At 42.3% G+C, this 26,272-nt stretch overlaps 1 protein-coding gene and 1 long non-coding RNA gene across 5 annotated transcripts in view; one reads left to right on the forward strand and one right to left on the reverse strand.

The window, feature by feature from the left end:
* Window positions 1-21,304, reverse strand: part of LOC310850678 — a 29,255-nt gene extending 7,951 nt beyond the window's left edge. The window contains exons 1-2 of the long non-coding RNA XR_014567413.1: window positions 20,939-21,304; window positions 16,393-16,553 (exon numbers count right to left, since the gene is read on the reverse strand). This is a non-coding gene — a long non-coding RNA (uncharacterized lncRNA). The remainder of the gene's footprint in view (window positions 1-16,392; window positions 16,554-20,938) is intronic.
* The window catches only part of CDH8 (cadherin 8), a 228,030-nt gene continuing 220,913 nt past the window's right edge, over window positions 19,156-26,272 (forward strand). The window contains exons 1-2 of one of the 4 annotated variants that reach the window (XM_083752335.1): window positions 19,156-19,215; window positions 19,551-20,184. The gene's annotated coding sequence lies outside the window, so the exon portion shown is untranslated. Of the gene's footprint in view, window positions 19,216-19,241; window positions 20,185-26,272 lie in introns of those variants that run through there. The other 3 variants (XM_083752336.1, XM_083752334.1, XM_083752338.1) reach the window with 3 other exon arrangements.

Below are 26,272 nucleotides of genomic sequence, written 5' to 3' on the forward strand. Positions count from 1 at the left end.
TCTCTCTCTCTCTCTCTCTCTCTCTGTGTGTGTGTGTGTGTGTGTGTGTGTGTGTGTAAATATGAACTGACTCATCAGCTGCATGGCTTCCATTTATACCCCAAGGTGTAGATCAGTGTGAGGGCTGTAGTAGAGCATGCTCATAGTTAGAAAATTAAAATTAAAATCTTAATATGTGTAAATTATTTATAGGAACATATAACAAATAATTGGGGTGGGGGAACACTGCATAATAAAGATGAAAGGAGAAATTATACTTGTGAATTTTAAAGCTGAAGAATAAAGACTATTACATTAATAAGACTTAATTGTGTCATTAAATATTTAAAATTACTTTCTTTAATAAATGTTGTTTTTACTTAACATATTTCTTTTCTGTCTATTACTTTTGCAAACCTCCTGTGCCAAACAGTCATGTTGGGGCGAGGAGCCTGTATGGTTCACCCTTTCCTGCACCTCTTCAACAACAGTGAAAGGGGTAAATCCCACATATATAATTTTGCTTATTCCACCTGTTTTAGGGGATCTTCTGGATGATGCCTTGTATCTTGTGGCAAGATTCCACAGTGTTAATGGAGCAGTTACGTAGTATCGGGGAGGGGGGTTGTCTAAAGAAACACATCCCACATGCACTAAGGAAGATAAAATAACTATGTTTGACTGAACAAAATGTCTCCCTTATATAAAATAATTCATTTTTTTATGTCAGCCAAGAAAGGAAATAAATTAATGGTAAATAAATAATGTTTCAAAGAACCATTTTGGGGAAATCAAGTGTCAAAAAGAAGAAACTTCTCATTCAGCACCCTGTTGACTCACAGGCATCAATAAATTATTTGACAGTAACTTAACAACTCTTTGATGAACATTCAGTGAATACTTACCAGAAAAAAAGTTATGGATCTGTTTGGGAGGAAAACAGTGGAAGATGTGAATGCAAATGAAGAACACAAAGCTCCATTACAAAACAATGGCTTGACCCCAAAATGCAATATGGTTGTCCAGTACATCTCTGTAACTGCCAGAGCTCTTATCAGGAATGAAGTTTGTTTACAGGCATACATCAGAGATACTGTGGTGTTCAGTTCCAGACCGCTGCAGTAAAGCGAATGTTGCAATGAAGTGAGCCACACATATTTTGTTTGTTTCCTAGTGCGTACACAAGTTCTGTTTACACTATACTGCAGTGTCTTAAATCTCACACACCCTGGCTGAAGGTGGTAGGGGGGAAACCTGGGCCCAGCCCTAGTCAGCTCTACTCCGATGGTCAGAAGAAGGGCGGTGGTGGCATGGGACCAGGCTGCCTGCAGCTGCACCCATGTCCTCATAAGGAACAATATCTCTGAAGCACAATAAAATGAAGCATGCCTGTATAAGGAAAGTCTTCCATGACATTATGTCACAATTGCCCTGTGAGAAAAAAGAAGAGAGCAGGGAGAGGGATGATCGTCCCTTCCTCCCCCAACCCACTCCAGGTCATCTTTGCATTTGATATATGTTATTCATTTTAGCATTTTAAAATTGCAATCCACCTTGGCTGGTCGTTCTTTGAAATTTACCTTTCTCTGAATTTTGTAGCACAGTCCTCCAGACAATGTGTACCAAAAATATGCATATAACTAGTGGACAGTGTGCATAATAATGCATGTATTTTGTAGCGAATATGGTGTTACTATTAGTACCTTCGCATCTCCAAACCCTAGTCAACCTGTGTTCACTGTGCCTGGACCTGCAAATGGTCTGAACTGGTATAAGGCAGTTTCCTATTCTCATGTGCTGAATAACCGGTGACATGTGTCACAGGAGTTTTGGGATAAAGTTATTAGCACAGCTAATTATCTCCAGAATAGACTGTTTTTGCCTGTTACTCAAAATATTCCATTTGAGTTCAGCATCACATGTGAAAGACTTCTGCCCAAGACACCAGGCAGCTGCTGCCAATGAAAGTGAGCTATACAAGACTAAATGGAGAGTCTGACCCAGCTTGCAGGAATGTACACAGTTTACCTGTGAATGATCCTTTAGTCAAAAATAAAAGCATCCCGTCCCCAGAGCAAAATAAACAGCCTTGTACCATCCCTTAAAGTTGAAGAGATCTCTAGGGGCCTTTGAACTTTCCAGATGATCTGCCTTGTTGTCTAACACCATCCATCAGTATAACAGTTCCAACATGGCACAGATTAAAACAGTGACAGTCTTGACTACTTGTAGCACTCCAGTTCTTACCCTAAGGAGCAATGCTTACATTGTTCCACAGACCTACACACCACTATTAAACAACACATGTGGCTTTTCTCTGCATGCTGTAAGGCAAGGAGTGGGGAGCATTTTTTTTTTCCAGGCTGAAAGCCAGAGAAAATAAGAGAAACCAAAGACCGCAAAAGGTTGGTTTATGGAAAGCAGAAAAGTTGGATGCTATTATGGATCAAGGGTTTTGCATAACTCTATACTGTAAAGCTGATAGATGGAGAATTGGAACTATTTTATTTTGTTTTATTTTCATCATTTTCTGTTTTTAAAAATGCTTGGTATGTGATGTTAAGTTTTGTATATTGTTTCTTTCCAAGCTTTAATAAAAAGCTTTTAATTTCCAGAGAAACTAAGAGGATAAAAAAACTGACAGATTCACCCACCCCTATAATCAAAATGCTTTTTCCCAAGCCATCCTCATCTCATTTTACCTGATCCACCTTCCCTGTTGTATCTACTACTCTATGTATTGAAAGGTCTGTTGATAGATTAGATAGATAATGATAACTATTGCATATCTTTCTATCATCTATCTATCTATCTATCTATCTATCTATCTATCTATCATCTATCTATTTATCATCTATCTCTATCTATCTATCTATCATCTATCATCTATCTATCTATCATCTATCTATCTATCTATCTATCTATCTATCTATCTATCTATCTATCTATCTATCTATCATCTATCTATCTATCATCTATCTATCTATCTATCATCTATCTATCTATCTATCTATCTATCTATCTATCATCTATCTATCTATCTATCTATCTATCTATCTATCTATCTATCATCTATCTATCTATCTATCATCTATCATCTATCAATCATCTATCATCTATCTATCTATCATCTATCTATCTATCTATCTATCTATCTATCTATCTATCTATCATCTATCTATCTATCTAACTTGCCAAGGACTGCAGGCTACTGTTGTTTTTACTCCTCTAAATAAATGCTAAGAATTGCCAATACATATCCCCCTCCCACTGAAGCAATCAATACATTTTACACAAGTTAGGGTCTCAATCCTCCAAACATATATTCTGGAAAAGCCGCTCTGGAGAATGAAAACATGCACTGTCACACAAGGTAAAATTTCATAGCAAAATTACAAAATGTTCCTAGTCTAATCTTTTATATACAATAGATGTCATATTTCCATATAAACAAACAATTAATATGGCAAAATGTGTCATTGATATAACTCCTGGAAGAAGACATGTTACAAATTGCTTTGGGATTTAAGCATAGTAGGAGTGGAGGCAGCGAGAAGTTGTCACTTTTTAATATATATTTGCAACTGGCTTAGTTACTGCACGCTAGAGGGCACGAGGTAGAGCAAAAGAAATATCATTGCAACCCAATTGAAATAGCTACCTGCATGAAACTAAAAGCAGAGAAATAGATTTTTTTATGATAGCTAAATGTTTTGCTTGATATACTGCTATTTTGTTTGATATTTTATGATCCCCCATAATGTATATTTCCTATCCTTAATGGTCAACCTGACAGCAAGAAATCAAAATTGCAAAAAGTGTCTCAGGAATGCTAAGGAGGTTCATTATGCATTCACTGTTCTTGCAATACACTTCACTTATTAGAAAGCTGGAAACCTTTCTAATGAGTAAAATGTGGACCCGCATGTTGTTACCGGTCCTCACTTGGGGCTTTTGCTCCATTATATTCTACCAAGTTACAAGAATACGGGTTGGAAAAGCAAGCTGACTTTAAAACCGAGATGGAACCAGATGCTCCTGCATCAGATCTGATGTGTGCCGCCTTTGCAACTGGTCCATCATCCTCTCACCATCTTTTGAGACCAACATGCTGCTTCTTAGAAATCTTCACATAGAGAAAGATTGTGAACTTTTTTGATATGTGGAGATTATTTGGCTTCTGTGCTATGCAGCAAGAAAGAGACTCTCTTGCCTATTTCTGTGTTTGTGTGTGCATGTGTGCTAAGTGGTATGTTTCTGTGTACATGAGTTTGTCTTAAGTACTTGTGTGATATTGGGTGTTTCTGACCCCACCTAGGGATGCACACTTTGGCAGATGCCTGTGCTCAACTCCGCTGAAAAGAACTGGGGCTTGAAGCAATACAGGGTAAGGCTGTAGCTCAGGAGTAAAGTATCTGCTTTGAATGAAGAAGGTCTGAGTTCAAACACTGGTACTTGTGGTTTGAGGACCCGACCCCCGCAATGTGAAATGAATACAAAAGGACACGTGATATAAGGTTAATGGGCAAGGAAAGGCCACAACTTTATTGATTACAGCAGTGAAAAGGTATTGGCTTAGGCATTGGATCTCTAAAACAAGTGGGTTTATTCACCAGTAGGTGGAGCCTGTTGATGCTAATCCAACTATAGGCTCACCCCTGATGTCACCGAGGGTTGTGCCATGGCCTCCCGCCGAGCAGGCATCGGACAGAATACACGACCACCAGATTCCTTTAACGGAATACCCAAAAATTGAAGGCATAGGCGATGGCCACACCTAGCCCTTCGACACACCACAACACATTATTCCAATGCCTAACCGCCACCCGAGCCGAAAGGCTCGCCGCCAATACCCTCACAGCTGTAACCAATCCCTGATGCTGCTGCTGATGCTAGTTAACCAAATGTCATTCCCTTGGTCTGAAAGATGAACCCCATCATTCCGGTACAAGGCTTGGTCGCCAATCCGCATACGGTCATGAGAGATGACTCGGCCATACAAAAAGTGCGCCCAACAGGCTATTGCAGGATTCAAGAGTTTCCTGGATTTTTCAATGGCCATACAGTTCTGCACACCGTGCCACACAACTCTCTTCAGGAAGCAGGACCAGAACACCGTTGTTCCGGGACACAAGGCAGCAATCTCATCCAAATCTCTTTTTATGTGCCACGACAAGTCCACACTTCTTCTGCTAACAAGGTCATTTCCCCCTAATTGAAGGATAAGGATGTCAGGAGTGCCAAACGCGGCAACTCTCCCTCTCAGCAATGGCATAAGCAATGCCTCGGGTGCCTGCCGAGGGGCGTGGGCGCCAGCCAGGAGAGGTGGAGGCAGGGGGCTAACGCCCCCTGCTAGGGGCGGTGCTCGGGCTCCCACCCACAACCACTCCCCTCTCTTCCAGGGAGGAGAGTCTTTCCAGGTAAGGCTGGGAATTTTGCCTCTCTGAAGCCCAAGTGATCCTTTGTCTGTCAGTGTAGACAATACAGAGGTAGGCTCCCCATGTTCCTAAGCACAGACCACCCATCCCAGCTCCACCTCTCCCTTTCTCTGACACACTACGCACCAGCCCATCTTGCCACCAGGCAGAATGAAATATACTCAGAGTCGAGTGTGAATTTCATGCTCTTTATTCAGCTCATGGTAGCAATGAATGAAACTTTCCCCAAAACATCTAGCTATATATACATTATTTACACAATGGGCCCCACATGATTGGCTAATTCCGGGCTGCTCCTGTAGGCCAATCAGGTTGCGGATTCACCTCCTACAGAAGCCTGATTGGCTGCTCCTGCAGGCCAATCAGGTTGCTGATTCACTTCATCCAGGAGCTGGATTGGGTGGCTCCTGTGGACCAGTCAGACGGCTGCATTCAGGATCCTATTGTTCTAGGATTCAACTCATAACACAGAGGAAGGTCATTCAGATAGACAACGATGGTTGGTCTCTGGTAATGTGGAGGGCCTGTGTAAATTGTTTGGTGCATGGACACCAAAGAAGGATGTAAAAAATGCCAGAGTGATCAATTCTAGTGCTTTATTGGGAAAAAAGTCAAACTAATAGCACAGCCTGAGAAGCCCTGCTGCCATTGCAGACTTGGGATGGACATCAAAACAGCAAGAGGGCATCATGACTTGTCTGCAACAAAGCACTCATTTACAAATTACTTTTACAAAAAACTGCATATGCCAATTTGACCAGAACCTCCCATTAGCCCACCTGCTTCATGAAAGCATAGGAGGCAGCCATCCAATGTTTACAGATAGCCCCACTCCCTAGCTAGGCCAATAACCAAGCTTCCCAAGGCCTCAGATATAGCTGCATCACAATTCTGGATTTCCATGAATATGGAGCAGGGTATGGAAGCAAAAGAGAAGGCTGGTTGTATAACAGCAGTGGCTGTAGCATGGGAGCATGAAGGAAGAGACACTGAAAGGGGGAAAGTGGTGGCTTAAAACAACAGGGGAAGTCTCAAAATATTGGGAAGTGAGGAACATAGAGGGATTATTCCACCCACCATACAGCCTACTTCCTCCCCCAAGCCCCCAATCAACCCTTATAGCAGCACCTTCACACAGTGCTGTTCACTCCTGGTACCATGTGTTGTCTTCAACATGGAGTTCTGGATTCAATGTAGTAATTTAGAAGGCATTAATTAATATGCAAACACCTATATCTGTACAACTTCCCTCAACTGACCTGAATCTCTTAACTGAACAAACTAACTGGCAGGCTTGCTCTCAAGATTCTGTTTGTAAATATATAATAACATATATCACCACAGGATGGGTGTGCAAAAGGGGCTGCATAATAGGAGAGAGGAGGAAGAATGAAATGGGGGTGGTTTGTATACAAGGGGGAGTTGGGGAATGAAAATGGGGTTCAAATGGGTTGTAAAAGGGGAAGGAATAGGAGGCATGGGAATGGGCTTGAGGGTAAGAAAGTGGCTGCGCAATAGAACGGGATGGTGGCTTCATAATGAGGGTGGAAAGTGAAAAGGGTACTTTGTAGCTGCAATGTATGGGGAGAGGAAGATGCAGGAGGTTACCATGGGAGTAGTTTGTGTGCAAAGGAGTTAAAAAATCAATGTAAGATTTATTTATTTTTAAATGAGAAATATTAAATAATGAGAATGGTAAAAAACAAAACAAAAACAAGGTAAGGTGTTAGAATTAAGACTAGATCCTGTGCTGGCAAGCTGCATGGAAGGGAGCTTCCACAAAATGTGGTGAGGGAGGCGTGGACATGGGGGTCAAGGTGAAGATGGGCATAAAGCAGATCTGCAGATGGAACAGAGAAGTGGCTTTGGAAATGGGTCTGAGAATGTGAAACGCAAACATAGTAGTAGTTGCAAGGGGTGGGGTGGGGAAATTCTGGGGGGTTAATATCAGGGAAGATTGTGAGGGTTTAGAAATCGGAGCAACGGAAGGGCATAACCTCTAGCATTATACGTTAGCTGAAATTAATTTCTTTTACAAGTGCTACATGAAAACAGATGATAGTTTTGAATACATAATGTTAAGTAATCACAGATCAAAAATTACAAGGTTTCTTTTTTCCCCCAAACAATAAATAGAAGGCATGATTAAAAGATGCCATGTTTCCATTTCTTCTGCACAATTCCCATTTATAATAATTTGTACCATCTCATAATGTGAATTTGTAAATTAATTACAATTTTTTTTATGGTAATCCCTAACTGTTCAAGGTATTTATTATTATTATTATTTAAAATGATTTTCTACTGGCTATTGTCAATAAAGGCTTCTTTAACTCTATTGTTTTGTGGGTTACCACCAAAAACTTATTTCAATGTTTTCCCTTTCCTTTTAGTTTCACTATGCAGTGGTACCTCGGGTTAAGTACTTAATTCGTTCCGGTGGTCCGTTCTTAACCTGAAATTGTTATTAACCTGAAGCACCACTTTAGCTAATGGGGCCTCCTGCTGCTGCCACGCTGCCGGAGCCCGATTTCTGTTCTTATCCTGAAGCAAAGTTCTTAACCTGAAGCACTATTTCTGGGTTAGCGGAGTGTGTAACCTGAAGTGTATGTAACCCGAGGTACCACTGTATTTTAAGGGTTTGAGGGTAGACAGAGAAGATGCATTTGAAGCTGCTTTCCCACGTTAACCCTGCAAAAGGAAACAAAGTCTGAAACTCATATGAATAAGACAACTAGCCCTATACAGCTTGTGATCATGATATCTAAAAGATGGTATCATCCCTTATATTCCCAACCAACTACTGCACACTGCAGGAGAAGGCCTCCCGCAGATAACATCTTATCAGGAGGTTCATTCTACAGGATGTCAGAACTGTACTTTTAGTGTGGTGGCACCTATCATTTGGAATGCAGTCCCATATTATCTTTTCAGCAGTGACAGCACCCATTGAAGATTTACCTCTTCGTTAGTTGTCAGGAGACCCCTCTATACCCCTTTGAGTTACAATCCTCAGAGTGGTAAACAATCAAGCTCTCATCTCAAGCACCTCGGGCAAATATCACTCTGTGAGGATCAGAAAAGGAAAAGGTAAAGGTACCCCTGACCATTAGGTCCAGTCGCGGATGACTCTGAGGTTGCGTACTAATCTCACTTTATAGGCTGAGAGAGCCAGTGTACAGCTCATGTGGCCAGCATGACTAAGCCACTTCTGATGAACCAGAGCAGTGCATGGAAATGCTGTTTACCTTCCCGCCAGAGTGGTACCTATTTATCTACTTGCACTTTGACGTGCTTTCGAACTGCTAGGTGGGCAGGATCAGTGACCGAACAATGGGAGCTCATCCCATTGCGGGGATTCGAACCGCCGACTTTCTGATCGGCAAGCCCTAGGCTCAGTGTTTTTGACCACAGCACCACCCGTGTCCCGAGAGGATCATAGGAGTTGCCTAACAATGCTAAGCACCCTTAACCCAGATATTTGGGGGGGGGGGGAGCCATGAGTGTTCAAAGTGGCACCAAAGTGTTTTAAATGTATGAATGTGTCTCTAGTAATGTTTACTCAGAAGTCGTTTCCATAGACATAAACTCAGACTGAGGAAAAACAATGTGTCCAGTTCTGTGTTCGTTATCGATTCTGTCAAAAGATACCTCTTATTTTTGGATAGCTTCAGCACACACCACAAGCATGCTCATGTAGTTTTGATGCTATTCTCCTTAGCATCATTGTCCTCCTCCTCCTATATTCTCCCTGTCCTTGGCCTCTTTTGCCCACACTGCCATTTAATCCACTTGCCTAAGCCAATCCACATGACTTCTGCTGATGAAGGTGCAATGCTGCTGCTGACACAATGGCCTCTCAGATATTGATAAATAAAATCATGTGACTCAGCATAGCCTATTGGATTAAAGGACAAAAAAAGGCCAAGAGCAAAGAAGAAATTGGTTCAGGGAGGCAGGTGCAAAAACATGTGCTGAGCATCACTGAAATATAGATGTTGGTGGGCATTTTTAAAAAATGTGTTCAGCTGCACCCAATGTGGCAATTTTTGAGGAATTGCAGTATGTGTGGCTTTTGGGGGGGAGGGGAGGTCTTTCATGTATGTGATGAATTCTAATCATTCAAACATATAGCTAGCTCATTATATAAAAAGGTGCAAGATATTAATGAAGGGAGAAAATAGATACCTCCATTTTTCTTTTGCTGTATCCTTGCTCAAGTTGAGGGTTTGAGCCTGTACAACACATGAACTTGCTTAAAATGATTTACCCTAAAATCATGAAACTGCATTTAGAACATTGTTGCATGCAGAATAACTCAACATTTCAAAGCCATATCTTAATGTTTACATAGCTGGGAAGAGGGCATTTAAAACAGGCATTTTCATTTGCAAATACACATGTACAATATATCCATTTTTATGCACACTTTACCCAAATATATGCACTTTTGTACATTTTTTTAGCAAGAAAACTGATTGCAGAGTTCAGAGAAGAAAAACTTTTGTAGGATTGCTGTTTCAGTTTTGTGTTGTTTCAGAAGGTGCAAAATTGGTAGGTTTGCCTTTAAATGTGAAGTAAATTGAATTTCTCATCCACCCCTAATTATATTACCTGACCTTCACCCCCATCCCCCAGACCACTGCCTGGAGAACAAAGAAACCCCAAAGGATGCAGTCATTGGCCATCTCTTGCTATCCAAAAAAGGGCAGCAAATTGCTTAAACTATTTACTGCATGGGAGTTCAAAAGCAAAACCACCATGTACCTTTGAAGCAGAAAGTTTGCGTTAAAGTCTTTCATTATAGTATCTGCAAGCTCATTTCTATTCAGCCAGCAAAAGCTATGAATGGGGAGAGGGGGAGAGATTCTTTGCTCCAATGCAAATCCAGCTCTCCTTTCTAAAATAAAGGAAAGCCACATTTTCTGATGTTATCTTTTGCACGGTGTAGTGTGCTTGTGGTGCCCTGAGGGAACCAACCTAACTCTATATGGTAATAGAACTTTGTCTAGTAAATATAACTGTTGAGCAGATGTGCATGTGTTTTAAATATACATTTACTTTTTTTCAAGACAGTAGGAGTCAACCAGACCCCATAAATTTCGGAATCCAGGGGGATACCATTAAAACAAAATCTCATAGCAAAATGGAGTTCTGTTTTCCATATCTGTGAGAAAGGTTTTTATTCCATGGATTCTTCCACATAGTCTTATTTTGGATTTTTTGTTGTTGTTGTTTGGTGAATTCCAGGAAGAGCTTTTATGTGCATGTATGTAGAATTTCTGTTTTGCTTTTATCTTGTTTATCAACTGATATAAAAGATTACAAATGCTTATAAATGCAAGAAAAATACATGATTGTTGCCATTTGTTAATGAAAATTCAGAACAGTGTACTTGTTACCTGAATTGTGGCCACTGTGCATGAGAATCCTTTCATGAAATACAGGATTGATTCTTCCACTACATATATAAACATGCAGCTACAACTTAGTGTGCTCCTTTTCTTGTTTTTGCTTTTTATAATGGCTTACTCCATTTATATCCTAACTGGAGCCACTCCACTCTAGAAAGCACACTTACCACATTGTTCTCATAAGTACAGTCTTCTCCTGAGGACTGAAACTTTGAGACAAAATTCAACTAGATTGAAGCAAAATGGACTGTCAGCTCATAGTGCTGATTGGCTGGGTGCCGGTGATAGCACAAAGCATCCTCTCCCCAGAGTCATTTTTCAGTGTTTAAAAAATGTAGGGGTTTTTTGGGGGGAGGGAGTCATGGTGGTGATACTTTAAACCAGGTACAATCAGACTGCCTATGTGTGTTTACTCAAAAGTAACCTCTACTGTGTTTAATGGAGCTGACTCCCAGAAAATTGTACAGAGGGTTACAGCCTGACAGTGCAATCCTATACATGACTACTCAGAAGTAAAACCTGTGAGTCCAGTCTGATATGCTCCCAGGTATTTGTGTATGGACTGGAGCCTAAATGTAAGGTTACAACATTTATGTCACAATTCTACACATCTTGACTAAGGAAAAAGTCCCATTGCATTCAAAGGGGATTTTTCCTACAGAAAAGGATATGGGATTCAATCCTATATTCTAAATGATTGATTGACTGATTGATTGATTAAGCCATCTTCAAATATGTTAAGGGATAACACATAAATGGTGAAGAACATTTGTTTTATGACGGGGTATGACCCAAACCAGTTTTACACATACCAGTATGGTGTAATTAAAGTGCTAGACTAAGATCTGGGAGAACAGGGTTCAAATCTCTAGTCAGCCCTGTTATTCACTGGCTAATCTTGGGCTAGTCATTGTCTCTCAGCCTAGCCATCCTTACAGGGTTGTTGTGAGGATAAAATGGGATGAACTGGAACCATGCACACATCCTTGAGCTTCTTTGAGGAAATGTGGGGTCGGTAGTGTCTGGTGGGGAAAGGGGGTGAGAAGGTCAGTGCAGGCACCATGTCACTGCGCCCATGATGTGTCAACCTACCTGATGTCTTTCTCTCTCCCCCCCCCTCAGTTACCAGCAGTAACTTCCACATTGGGAAGCCAGGTAAGCAATGTCTGCCCACTCTGCCCCACCCTTCTGGCTGTTACTGGTGTGGTATAAATGAAATAAATAAACAAGCAAACAGTCGAACATTGGTTCCTCCTAACCATGCACTGTCCACCATAGCTCATGATTATGGTCTTGAGCTGATTACGCTATTAAAAATGAGGGAGCAGGTAGACAGACAACACTCTTGCTGCATGTTTAGAGTCACAAAGGCAAATGGCAATTCTTATTTTACCCTGAACACAAAAGGACAGAGCAAACTCAATTTCCTTACCGTTGGTGATGGCTGGGGGAACATAGTCTAGCAGGTTTATTGCTCTCGTGAAAGCATTTTTGGGCAGCTGCTAGGAACCCTGAACCTAAGTAAGGCCCACTGTTGGGGTCCTCTTTGAAATAATGCTCCTATGAATGCTGGAAAAAAATACAAGGCATTATAAAAACTTGACATGGTGTGTTTGTGTGTGTGTGTGTGTGTGTGTGTGTGTGTGTGTGTAAATGACCTTGCCCTACATTATAAGGTCCCCAGTACCTACCAATCAAACAAACAAACAGATTAAATGTATGATCAACGCATACATCCCAGCAGGGTAAAGACGTTTTCCCCATATGACAAAAGCTGTATGATAAGAATGGGGAATGCTACAGTTGGGGGGCTATCATAGAGAATGCCTTCTTCCGAGCTGCCATTATTACCCCAAATTTCTGAGAGTGGTTGGACCACTAAGAGAGTCCCTTCTGCTAATCACAACATATGATATGGGCTATAGGAAAGGAGGTGGTTTTTCAGATATTTTCAGATATTTGAGGCTTAAGTTGTTTAGGCCTTTAAACATCAATGTGAACGCCTTGAAATGGGTCTGGAAATTACTGGAAATAATGAAAATAGAAGATGGCTATTTTAATTTCTCAGCTTGGCATCAGGCAGTGCTTCCATTTGAAGTCCCAATTGTTGGAACTTCAAAGTGAACCACAGGGCTTTCAGATTTCCCTTTGCAAATGTCTCCACGAGAGGTTGCTTACAAAGGGCTTTCAAACCTCAGGGGTGGGGGTGTTGAAGGGGCTGGCAGGACTAGCTATGAGCTTTCATCTGCCCATCAGTTGATGGGTTGTCATGTTGCACTTCACAGCACCACTTATCAGCAGCCACACAAACTGCAGAATGTCATGACCGCTTTTCATTTTATGTTAGAAATCAACACAAAAATGCTGACAAATTTTCATGAACACACACACACAAATGAGAAACCAAAATGGGTAGATCCAGCCATCCCTATCTGCACTGCTTAGTAATGATGGTATTACCACTTGGCATATGATCATCAGTGTCCACTCAAACTCACAAACAAGGTACCAAAAGCCTGGCCTTTCCTTGCCCTTTGCACCTGGGGAACTGCGGGTCCTCATTAATTCTATGATTGTGTGAAGTTGGGAGTGTCCACTGGTCCTGATTCCTCATCCACTGGTACACATATCATCATGTATACTGAAAAATCAACTACACCATTGGCAGCACAACTAGGAGTGTTAACAATAAATGGTCTATAAGATGCCCTAGTCTTGCTCCTAAGCAAACGGAGTCATAGTTCTTTGTTCATTCTGACTGAGAGCCTGTAGCTGAAGTCCTTTTTCGTTTTCAGTGTAAAATTGCCCCTTCTTCTTCAAAGAAGAAAGAGTTCCAATTGCACAAACCAGTCCTTTTTGTACCTGACAAGTTTCTCTTTCTCTCCCTCTCTCCCTTCCTTTGTTGTGCTTTCTCTCTGTCTCCTCTGCTGTTCTCCCTCAGCATCCTCTTGGCAGCGCTCCCACCTTCTCTGCCTCACAGCTTTCCATCTCTATGATCATTCACTTCCCTTGTCGGCTGTCCTCATTTGGCTCCCTTGTCCATTTCCTCCCAGGCTTCTCTATGTTCTTAGCTGCCCCCAGTGAGCCTTGACTCGTTTGCTTAGTTGATGCCTCTTTTCTCTGGCTGATCTACAACTCCCATGATCCACTGTCAATGGTTGCTGGGACTAGGAAAAGACAAAACTATCAATTTTTATTTTCTCAGTTTCTTTCTCTCTTTTCTCACTTTTAAAATCGGTTGTCCATATTTCCACATCTATTATTATTAATATTATGTAGTCCACTTTGCTTTTTTACAATTAAGCAGTGTGTTCAATTAAATAAATAAATAAATAAATAATTTTTAGAAGTCTGCATGCACATTTTAGTCATTTTTTTCCTAATGATAACATTATTGCAAGCAATTTTTTCCTGATATAATACATGTTTATATCTTATTTTCTCCAGTATATCAGTTTGTATGCATATGCTGTTGGCATATAAATTTCTATGCACACTTTTCCCTAGTTCATGCACTTTTGCACCCATTAGCATGCTGGAAAACTTAATTGTAAAATTTGGAAAAGTGTGAATTTGGAAGGATGGCTGTGTTTCAGTTGGCATATTTTTTGGGGGGAAGTGGGAATTATATAGGGCTGACGTTGAATGCAAAGTAAAACAATTTTCTTCACCATCTATAACTGAAGATGAAAACTGAATGCATAGTTATACAGTGTTGCATTGAACAATTGTTAACCCACATTTTCCAAAGCATTACCTCGGTATGTTCCTTCCTGCAAAAATTATGTTGTTGTTGTTGTTGTTGTTTTAAGAAGGCTTGCTGTGCAAGAGCTAGAAATCCACTTTAATTGTGCAGCCTGAATTTACTAGTATGCCATTGTATCCTATCCACAAAATAGCAATAGTCTGCAAGTGCCCCCAGTGGTAAAGCACAGTAATTACATACAAAAGGTCTGAGATTCAATCACTGTCACCCCCAGGTAAAGCTGAAAAACATCTCTGCCTGAAAGCTTGGGGGGGCTGCTATCAGTCAGTGTAAAGGAAAGGACTGGTGCTGTGATTACTTTATTGTAATAATCTCTGTGTCTGATCTTTTCTATGTATACATTTTAATTCTACTAATGTTTAATTGTTTTTTAAAGATTAGGTTTTTATATGTTTTTAGCTGTATGGATAGTGCTGTATGGAAGTGAGAGCTGGACCATAAAGAAGGCTGATCGCCGAAGAATTGATGCTTTTGAATTATGGTGCTGGAGGAGACTCTTGAGAGTCCCATGGACTGCAAGAAGATCAAACCTATCCATTCTTAAGGAAATCAGCCCTGAGTGCTCACTTGAAGGACAGATCCTGAAGCTGAGGCTCCAATATTTTGGCCACCTCATGAGAAGAAAAGACTCCCTGGAAAAGACCCTGATGTTGGGAAAGATTGAGGGCACAAGGAGAAGGGGGCGACAGAGAACGAGATGGTTGGACAGTGTTCTCGAAGCTACAAACATGAGTTTGACCAAACTGCGGGAAGCAGTGGAAGACAGGAGTGCCTGGAGTGCTCTGGTCCATAGGGGCAAGAAAAGTCAGACACGACTAAACGACTAAACAACAACAATCCAATAATTCCCCCTCCCGCAAAACATTTAAAAGGATATCAGATATCAGTCAGCTCAAAACCTGGTTGGAGAGGAAGGTTTTTGCCTGGTGCCTAAAGGTGTATAATGAAAGCGCCAGCCGAACCTCCCTTGAGAGAGCACTCTGCAAACAGGGAACCACTGCAGAAAAGTCCTGTTCTTGTTTTGCCACCCTCTGGACCTCTTGTGGAGGAGGCACACAAAGAAGAGCCTCAGGGGATGATCTCAGAGTCCACGTAGGTTCATATGGAGAAAAGCAGTCCTTGTGGTATTGTGGTCCTGAGGTGTGGTGTTGTAAGCTGCCTTGAAATTTAGCTTTGTGCAATAAAAGTGGAGTAAACTGCTCCATGTGCAGCAGAAGTGCTTCCTTTAAAAAATAACCTTTTTGCAGCTATGAAATGCATTAAAAAGTGTGGACTGAAAGAATGTTTCATGGGAAGATTTGTAAATATCCTGCAAACAAATCAGCATGAATGCAGGATGAATGCTCAGTGTCCCATAACTTTCCTACAAACAAATTAGAGGAAATGTTTAATAAAGACGTGATGTATTCTAATGTATTCTAACTTCTGTGTAAGCTTTGTGCAAGCAAATCTGGATAAAAGCTCTGGAGGAGCCCTAGAACAATTGTAAATAGCACACTTGAATGTGGCACTTATTGCTGCCTTGCTCCACCCAGTCTATATTCCAAGCTATCCTAGAATTGGCTCACTCTTAGAAAGTGGCTGTAGGAGTGCAGCCTTAAGGCATATTCACAAGATCTTTAAAAACTCCAAAGTAATCCTCTGGAATAAAAGAGCTATTCTCTTGTGGGTTTGAGAACCAATGTTGCCATTCTGCCTGTGCTAACAACATGCACTCACAATCACTATATTATAGCTCCTGTCTTTCCTTGCTTGAAATCAAGGGGGTTAAAGTGTGATAAATGGCAGTTCTTACCTCTCTAGATTAATGCATGTTTATCAATAGCCACAGATGTTCACGATCTTTTTCTATCCCTTTCTGTCTTCTCACACACAAAACTTTAGATGCTGTTGGACTCTCAACTTCTCTCAGTCCCAGCCAGCCTGGCTGGTGGTTAGGGATGATGGCAGCTGTAGCTGGGAAGGAGAAGGAATCATAGCTCAGCAGTAAAGCACATGCTTTCAATTCCATTGAAATGAAATTATGAAATGAAATGAGGATATAACTGTGAAGAAGGTCTTTTCCATTCACACCCTGCTTGTGGGCTTCCCAGAGGCATCTTTGAGGCTGTTGGGAAAACATTGCTTGTCCAGATGGACCTTGGATCAGTCAGAGATCTTCTTATGAGTACTGGTAACTAAATGGTGGTGGGCATTTCAGATCAATTCATTCAACAAACAGCAAAGCACTGATCTTGTGTGTGTCAGTAGAGGCTGGTTAGTTACAGCAAATGGGGCACCAACCCCACCAACCTCAGGCTGTGTACATATTCCTATTTGCATTGCATTCAGTACACTCCCACTGCTAGTTTGGGAAGTGGTGTGCACATAATAACCTCAATCCACATCTATCCTGCATGCTGTTTTCTTTTGAAAAACCAAATACATCATTTTGATGTGTTTCCCATCAAATCAGCTTCAACTCAAATTGAGGTGGGGGAGGATCTCTAGTTGCACTTTAAATTGTCAATGTGTACATGGCCTCAATCTGCCCTTAGCCAGACCCAATTGTCCACCTTCTTGCTTACAACCAGTAGAACTCAGCAGGGAGGAGTATGGGGACAAACTAGGATTACTTGGTTCTGGCCATCATTGGCTCTGTCTCCACCAGCTTTTTTTGCTCCCTTGTACTCTGACCTACCAATCCCAATGGGTACTAGCCATCACTGCTATGTCTGTCTCTGTGTTATGTGTCTGCTAAAATACACATCAGTTTAGTTCTCCAGCAATAAAAATCAACCGACCCCCCTGTCATGGGAGGAATGGTGAGAAGAGCCAATTGGGGAACCACCAAGGCTCAGAGCCTGGGTAGTGATGGTGGGAAAATGGTGAGTGGTTAGGGGGAGAAGAGGGAGAAGACAGGGAAGAGGTGTAAGAAGCTGAAGAGATAACAGGACTTAATGAGCTGGTCGAGAGTCTGTGGCAGAAGTCTAGAATCAGAGGCAGAGAGAGTGGGAGGGGAGAGGCCAAGAAGCAGAGATGAGTCAGACTGGTGAAGAGTCACAGGTGTCTTCCCCTCATGCTGAGACAAGCTCCCCTCCATCCTTGTCTCCCAGAACCAGAAGAGGCATGAAAAGGGTGAAGGAGAGATTGGTGACGTGCAGACACAGTCCCTAACTGCTTGGAAGAAACTCTGGAGAGGAGACAACCATGGGGAGGCAGGGACCTTCAGTCTCAGCAATCTGTCAGGAGTGAGTCAGCAGTAAATCACACTGTTAAGTTTGACTTAACTCTTTATTAGCAGAAACAAGATCTGCACAGCAGTGCCAGGCCTAATAAGCATAGCAACTTCCTCATGTGGGCATGGGGAAGATGAGTTGCTGTCCTCATTAGACCTTACACTCCTGTGCAGATCTTGCTTTTGCTAATAAAGAATTAACTCCAACTTAGTTAAAACTTTGTTTTGCTTGTTCATTTCTGGGGGAAAGGGGAACTAAAAGAGCATCTAAGAGGTTGGTGAAATTGTAAATTGTGTAGAGAGCATATTTGCAAATGCATCTCTCCCTCACAACACTGCTAGAGCTTTTTACAGTCACTCAGTGAAATGGATTAGTTGGTCAGGTGCCTGGAAAGACAAAGTGAACTACTTACAATGCACATACCTTGAGTTAAGGAATTCCCTGCCCTCAAGGTGTCCTGATTTCTGGCCACAGTGCTATCGTATACATGTGTGCTTGGAAGAATATAAACCACACTGAGTTGAATCAGTCACTACTGTAAGTATAGGAACATAGGAAACTCCCAAATCAGACCACGGCCTTATCCAGCCCAGTACCATCAATCCTAACCAGCAACAGCTCTCCAGAATTTAAGGCAGGCGTCTTTCCCAGCCCTACCTGGAGATGCTGGGGCTTGAACCTGAGGCTTGCTTTGTACAAAGCATGTGCTCTGCCACTGAGCCAGGTCTCTTCCTGCACCTTCAAAATATTTCATCAAAGATCAGATAAAGCCATAGACCTAAAAACCACTGTCTATTTCAGCACCACCTTCACTGTTACCACCTTCAGGCCTTGCTCACGTCTTGACCATCTAGAGACATCTGACTGGGCGACGCTAGAAACAGAATACTGGGGTTAGATGCAGCTTTCCTCCAACCTATCCCAGGAAATCTCCGCTGATGTCCTCAGGACCTGAGGACGCCTTCTTCCAGCCACTGTCTTCAGGCTTGGGGAAACTGTGGCCCTCCCCATGTTGCCAGACTCCAACTCCCATCACCACTGACCGTTGGCCGAGCTGCCTCCAGCTGATGCGAGTCGGAGTCCATCAACACCGGGAGGGCTACAAGTTCCCCACCCCCGCTTAGGCCTACAGTGTGCCCCGCGGCACCTTCTCCTTGCGTTTTCTCTCTCCAAGAGCGGGAAGAGAAGTTATTGCACCCGTAATTTGCATGGAGTGGGGGGAACGCTAGCCAAAGGCAGGACATCAACAGGCTTGGCGCGGTGTCAGTGATGGGAGTTTACTCTAGATTCCTCGTTCCCTCCCCCTAGGCTTGAAGTCTCCTCCTTTTCTCTCTCGCTCCGATTTTCCTGCTTTGAGGAATGAAGAGCAGCAGAGTCCTTAAAAGGCGGGAGTTGCGCAGGTGAGGAGGAGGAGGAGGTGGTGGTAGTAGTGGTGTCCTTGCCAAGAAATCGCCCCGAGCCGGCTGGCGGCAGCCTTTCAGGCGGAGGGAAGGGCTCTTTAAAAGGGGGGGGGGGAGAAAAAAACACAGAACCCCCCCGCCCCTAAACAGAAACCCCCAAAGAGGACTAGAAAGTTAAGCGCGCCGGCGAGATTGGAATGGAGCAGGCGCGCGTTCCAGCCCGGCGTTCTCGGGAGCCTTTAGACCTGCCTCCAAGATCAGCCCAATAAGAACTGTCAGGGGAGGCTCTCCGCTCCTCACTTTTCTTTTTTTTCTTCCCCCACATCGCTTCACAGTTCCATTTGGCAGGCGGGCACGTCGGAGAGCCAGAAAGCGAGCGAGCGAGCGAGCGAGCGGCTCGGCGCGTCTGAATGAGTGGATTTATTTTGGAATATCCCTCCCGTTCGCTCGGCCGGAGATGGGCTGTTGCAGCTGCTGCTGCCGCCGCTGCCGCCGCTTGTGCTGCCGTTGCAGCCGCCGCCACCGCCGACGAGCGTTGCAACGGGAGACGGAGACCCGGCACTGATCCAGCCCCGCGCTTCGCCTGGCCAGCCGGACCGGAGAGGAGAGGAGCCCCAGTCGCCCCGGCGCTTCCCCGCTCCCCAAGACCGTGGGAGAAATAAATATTTTTATTTTATTTTATTTAGAAAAAGAGAAAAAATAAAAGCCGAGGGAAAGCGAGCGAGCCAGAGGCAACATTGGTGTGAAAGAATGAAAGCCGGTCGGAGGCAGGTACCCGCTCTTGGCCAAGCTCGCCCGGGCTGGCGACTATTCGCCTCCCGCTGAAAGAACAAGTAGCCACCTTTCCAGTCGAATCTTACGATTATTTGGGGAGGGGAGGGGGGAACCGTATTTATTTCACCGCGCTGAAGTAGGAGTTTGCAAGACGTTCCTTCTTGGAGCTCCGGGGGGGAAGAAACCAAACAGGAGGTACCTTTTGCCTTTATTCTTTTTTGGTACGTGATAAGATTTCTCCTGGGTTGGAGAGTTTTATCACCAGGAGAGGGAGAGGGTCGCGGAGGGAGAAGTATCAATCTCCAGCTACCTCGGTCTCTGATAGCTCGGATAGTTTTGTCTACTTATCCAGCTGGGTCTTCTTGGGGATTCCTGGTTTGGGGGGTCTGAGTGAGGATGGTGGTGGAAGATCTCAAGGTGCCCATTCCGGACATGCCTTTCTGCAGGACTCTGCGATAGCGGTGGGGTGGCGTGTGGTCACCGGTGGTGGAGGGGTTGGTGTTTGTGCCCCCCCCCCATTTTAGAACACTAAATCACTGGTCTTTTTCCCACCATCTGGTTGATAGATCCAGGCATACATTCAAGACTTGAAAGACGTTGCCTGGTTGGTGTTGAGAATTTTTCTCTAACCTCTCCCCCCCCCCCCCAGATATATTGAGAATCGCCTTCTAAAAAAAGAACATAGCCAGCCGCCAGCCAGATACAGAGAAAGGAGGATAAACTGGGGTGGTGGAGAGGGGCAATCTAAAAGCAGAGAGAGGGAGAAAATTAACATTATTATTTTCATTTAATGTTAAATATTATGCTACTTTGGCTGAGAAAATCAAGGGTTTAGAAGTGAGCCTCTCTCCTCCCGGTTTCTCAAAGCAGTAAGTGAGCAGTCAAGCTCCTTTTTCTACAAGTTGCTGCCCCCCTTCCCCCAAAAAGGGAACGGACCTCAGTTGCCTACCTTAGCAAAGCTGCAGCCATATCAAGATGAAACTTAGGATCAGCCCCCACCGCACCCCATGTCCCTTGATAATGACATGCTTTCCAAGGAAGATACGGAAAACACTACTGACCCCCTCCCTCCAAGCCAGCTTCTCTCTCTCCTAAGCGCTTCATCCAGAATTGAGGAGGGGTAGTGTTGGGGAGAAGGCTTGGAGGAATAACATGTTCTCTTACATTCCTGCTTGTATCTAACAGCTGCTGGGTAGTAACATCCCAATCAAGCTGTCAAACAGTCTTCCCCGCCAGGCTACAGTGAGCCATGGCAGAACATTTTGTTCAGCCATGGAACAGCACAGGCAACAGATCAGAACATCTCAGATTTGGGGCAATGTAGGCAGGGATTTGCTCTAGGTCCTTATTTTTGCAGGTGGTCTTGGTGGGGGCTTTCTTAAAGGAATCACCAGAGGAGTGGCAGTGCTGGTTAACGTGGTTTCTGCAAGGATACAAGGCGTAGAGTTTTAACTTAAATAGGCTGCAGATTTGGATGGAATCCTTCCAAAGTGACTTGCAAAACCAGCCATCGATGCCAACAGGTACCAAACTATGTTAAGCGCAATTCCATCTTTAACTTCCCCTTCCCTTGGATACAGAAATAAATGCAGATACAGACAGACAAAAAGAGTTATCCTTAAGGTTGATAATATGCTGAAGGAAGAGGTAAGAGAGGAAGAACCACTGGCTATTGATTCCCAGGAGCACCACTCTTTGTCAGTCACCCATTACTGTTAACTGGCCATGGACTCAAAACATAACATAATGTTTGCATTAGGAGGGATCTAACAGCTGCTCACTTCAGTTCCAATTAAATAATGTCACTGATAACCAGCAAAGCTATAGAGAAGCCTCTTAACTTTATCCACCCTCTCTTGAAAATTCCCAGCAAGGCTTTCTTTGCAGACAGGGGCTAAGACTGCAGTCTTCTGCCCTTACAGAAAGTAAATTCACTGACATCATTGAGACTTAATTCCAAGTAAGCATTCTTAGGGTTGGATTGCTCCATGTGGCACTTTCCAAGGAAAGCGTTTAGCAGGAATCCTAGAATTAAGGCAAGGGATATCCAATTGGAGTTGACCTGCTACAGAAAGCCAAGATTTGTTGAAAATAATCAAAGGGAATCACAGAGTTCCCAATGGTCTAAATTCACTTTTTAGCTGTCTGAGAAACCATGCAGAAGAACAGACGGAGACTAAATATTCCACTGCAGTAGGGGTATTCTGCAAACATGCAATGCCAGGAATGAAAATGTCACTATTAGTAATAATAATGATAGCAATTCAAAATCAAAGTTTATAATAAGAAGTTGGTCTTAGCTCTAAGCCAATTGTATCACTTTCCCAATTTATTTATTTTTTAGGGGGAGGAGAAGTACACCAAAGGAAAGGGATAGCTAAGCACAGCCTTGTCTAACTGTTCCATGCATCCAACATAATAGTTATGTTTCACTATTGCTATCTGAACCACAGTCTTCCCTGTGAAATGCAGCTGATTTCACCCTCCCCCTGCAATATTGCTTTTTATAGATTCTTGTGTTGCTTACACACACACGCACACACTTTCCCCTTGAAATGCTTGCAATTATATGATGGATATTAATTAACCTCCACAATATCTGTACTTAGCTGCATCTTGAGGGCCTTCTGAAATAGGAGATAACTGCCATCTGTATTTTGGGATTGAGAGACATGATAAGTTTTGGGGAATCAATTATTATTGTTTTTAATTAAATGGAAATTGGTCCCTTAAAAATAGCTTTGGAAATGAAGGAACCTTTTAAAACAAACACCAAAGTTTCTGGGAAATACTGGTTAAAATATGTCTCCCTGTAACACTTTTCATGTGGTTGGTAAACAACCATTTCTTTGCTCTCCTCTTTAAAAAGGAGGAAAAGAGAAGATAAATACTGCTCTTCCGAACACTCTGGCATTGCTTCCTACATTGACAATGTGTCCTAGTGTATTTTTCAGGACACCTCAGCCATACCTGCACAGTACTTTTTCAAAACTCTCTCCCAAAAGCTATAAAATGATTGTCAAGGCAGCCCCAGTCCACATCTAAATCTCTTTCATTGTTTTTTTTTTACATCCCTGTAAAACAGCCCAATTGTATTTCATCACTGCAGAAACCACAAATGGATTGAATACTGTCAGTTTTATTTGCTCTTGATATTATGAATGTGTTTTGCAAGTCTTATTTATTGGGGAGTGGGCATAGAGATGGGTACGCATGTAGTTAGGTAACATTGTTTCCCAGCCACAACCTTGGTGGCCAGTATAAATAAAAGGAGATCTAGGCATTTTTTCACACAGTTGCCAAGTCTCACCTAGTTGGCATATTATAACACCCTATGAATTTTGTATAGTGTGTGTACTCCAAAAACTGCATATTTTTGCTATTGAGAATTTTTATCTCTACCAATAATGACTACTGATATTATTTTAATCAGTGGAAGTGAGGATTTGGCTCTCACCTTTGTACCAGCTATTAACAAAGATCATGTACAAATGCAAATTTGGTGTTCTTTGTTGGCACAGAAACAAATTTTCAGTGAGGAAGCCATCTAACTTTTGAAATAGAAATGAGCCTTTCACGGTAGATTGTGTCCATATGGAGAATGAGTGTGGGTTTCTTTAAACTGGTAAAAAGTGGTTGTTATAAAGGAGGATTAGTAAGCTGCAATGGAAACCGATGCTGATACCCTTTATATATAAATGTCTAAGCATATTTTGGTGAAAACATTGGTAATGGGCCAACTTTCAAGTGAAAGTCCCACACACAACTCACGCTAATGATGGTTGCATAACAAAATGGCAAGCCTTGCCACTCTTTGGTTATTGACTTCATTTGCTACACCAGGTAGCCGACTGTACACGTAGTTGAACTTCAAATGCTCCCAAGCTTGGAAATACTGGATAGAAACTGAAAACAAGAAGTCAAACATGCACCTAACATCCCTTCAGATATTTTCCACTGTTAGCTGAAGGATTTGGGAAGACCAGTTTAAAAGCAGAGGTAACAACTCCTCTGTTTGAACCAGTGGCTAATCCAGTTGTTAGCAATTTCACGGCAATACACCATAGCAGAGTAGTTGGTGACTCAGGGTGTTAAATTTCCAGAATTCTTCCCCTCTCAGCATTTCCAATGAATAAGAAAAACTCTAAATGTCCATGCAATTGGTGAGAATGGGATTTCACCCAGGATGTAGAATCTCTGTCCTGATGATGGAGCATCTTCTCTGTTCCTCCATCAGTTTATCCACAGACCCATATAAATACTTATTCCACCACTTCAGAGATTTTCAAGCATGACCACTCCAGTACTTCTTTGTTGATTGATCAGCATTCATAGCAAGGGTTTTGAATTTCATGGGAGAAAGAAGCATACAAATGTTTGTTTTGTGTGTTTCCTTGTTTGGTATCTAAGTCAGTATACTGGGATCAAAGGTTCAGCCTCCTGGTGTTTAAATCTTAGTCCTTGGGAATGGCTGATAATCTAATTTCAATTTAGCTGATATGGTTCTGTTTATTTGGTTTTGGTTCTGGTTATTGTGGGTGTAGAAATCTTACTGTCAGCAGTGGGCAATAATATACCCACATGCTAATTTTGTCTAGCACTTTGCGTCCAGCAGTAACCGCACAGGTTCCTTCCAAAGCCTTCAATAAGGTTATGAAAGCAAGACCATTCTTTTGCTGTTTGTAAAATGTGCAGTTTTAAGAGCAATAGCATTTAGATTATGGATAGTGTTGGAACATGCAAATACACATGCATGACAATGCAGAGTAGTTTTGTAAATCTCATAAATCTTTCCATAATTTCCTTGTTTGGAAACCATCCTTCATCGGTCCTTAAATCTCAGTCTTGACGGACTGAGATTTGGGATGTGGAAACTGGAAAGTTTCCAGAACTACAGAATGTGACCTCTGAAGATATGATGCAGGTATAACAAGGGAGAGAAAATGAGATCAACCTGGCAACTGTAGAAGGTCAGAAACAGAAATGAGTTCAAGACATGTCATTTAGGATGTAAACCTCAGTTTATGGCCTGATCCCCCCAAGCAATTTTATACTAAAGTACTTTAAATGAAGCTGGCTGGAGCCCATTTGCATAACCTTTAGAGTGGAGACCAGATTTTGCACAAATTCAAGCATATGTGTTTCACTGTGATATTTTTAAGCTTTGTTTTTGAAAACCACCTGCTTTTACAAACACATCCTTAAACCCTAACTGCTCAAGGCAAGAATGTTCAGAATCTACTTGCTACACTCAGGATATTTATATAGCATCCTATCCTGCTAGTAATCCACATGCAATAGCATCCATAATGTGTGGGGGGGCAGTTTGTAGGTCAGAGCACAAACTTTGCATGTAAAAGGTCCCTAACATTTCCAGGCAAGACTGGGAAGATTCCTGTAGAGCTACTGCCATTCAGTGTAGACAGTACAAAACTATGTGAACTAAAGGTATGACTCGGTATGAAATAGGTTCTTAAACTCCCAATGCCTAGGCAGATGTGAGGGACTGAATTGGGATAATGTAAATATCAATCTTTGCTAACACGTTCAAGATGGATAATTGTTTTTACACATACAGTCACTTAAATTCTAGTAGCTCTAGATTAAAGCTTCCTTCAGATGTTCAAATGAAAGGGGGAGGAACAATTTTACTTTTGGTGAAATTGACACTTTTCTGAAGTTGGGAATGGGTGGACCAACCTAAGTCCAATATGAGTCAGTTTCACTCAGTCATGCATAGGTCGTGTTCCATCCTATTTCTTTGTGGGTGCATGAAAGAAGGCATGCAAAATCCAGATGTATATTGTGCACATTTTGTATGTATTCTTACTGTAAACTGCACATTCTTCCCAGTGTTTTTCAAAGTATTTCCTCTAAAATGCACATTTTGCATGCATTTTGTTAATGTAAAAAAATTGTTAGAGTCAGGTCTATTTCTTCTTTTGAACATCTGAGAAAGGTGGGTTAGTAGTATTCTCTACACTGAAATGCAGCAATGAAATCCTGGTTAACTTTATCACTGAAAATCCAACCCTTGCATCTCAGTCCTAAAATTTATTCCACTGAGTTCATAGTAAGGATGCATCAGATTGAAAATGTAAGCACCCTAAAGCCCACTGAAACACATTCAAAACATCATGCTTAATTCTACATTAGATTGTAGCATGTATCTCATTGATTTGGGTGACCCTCAACTTCTAGTATGATGAGAGGGCTGCAGAATTTAACAAGGCATCACATAAATCCTGCTTCCTTCACTGAACATGCCTCCAAGGCACTGGTT

This window comes from Podarcis gaigeae, assembly GCF_964106915.1.
Source record: "Podarcis gaigeae genome assembly, chromosome: 8".
NCBI lineage: Eukaryota > Metazoa > Chordata > Lepidosauria > Squamata > Lacertidae > Podarcis > Podarcis gaigeae.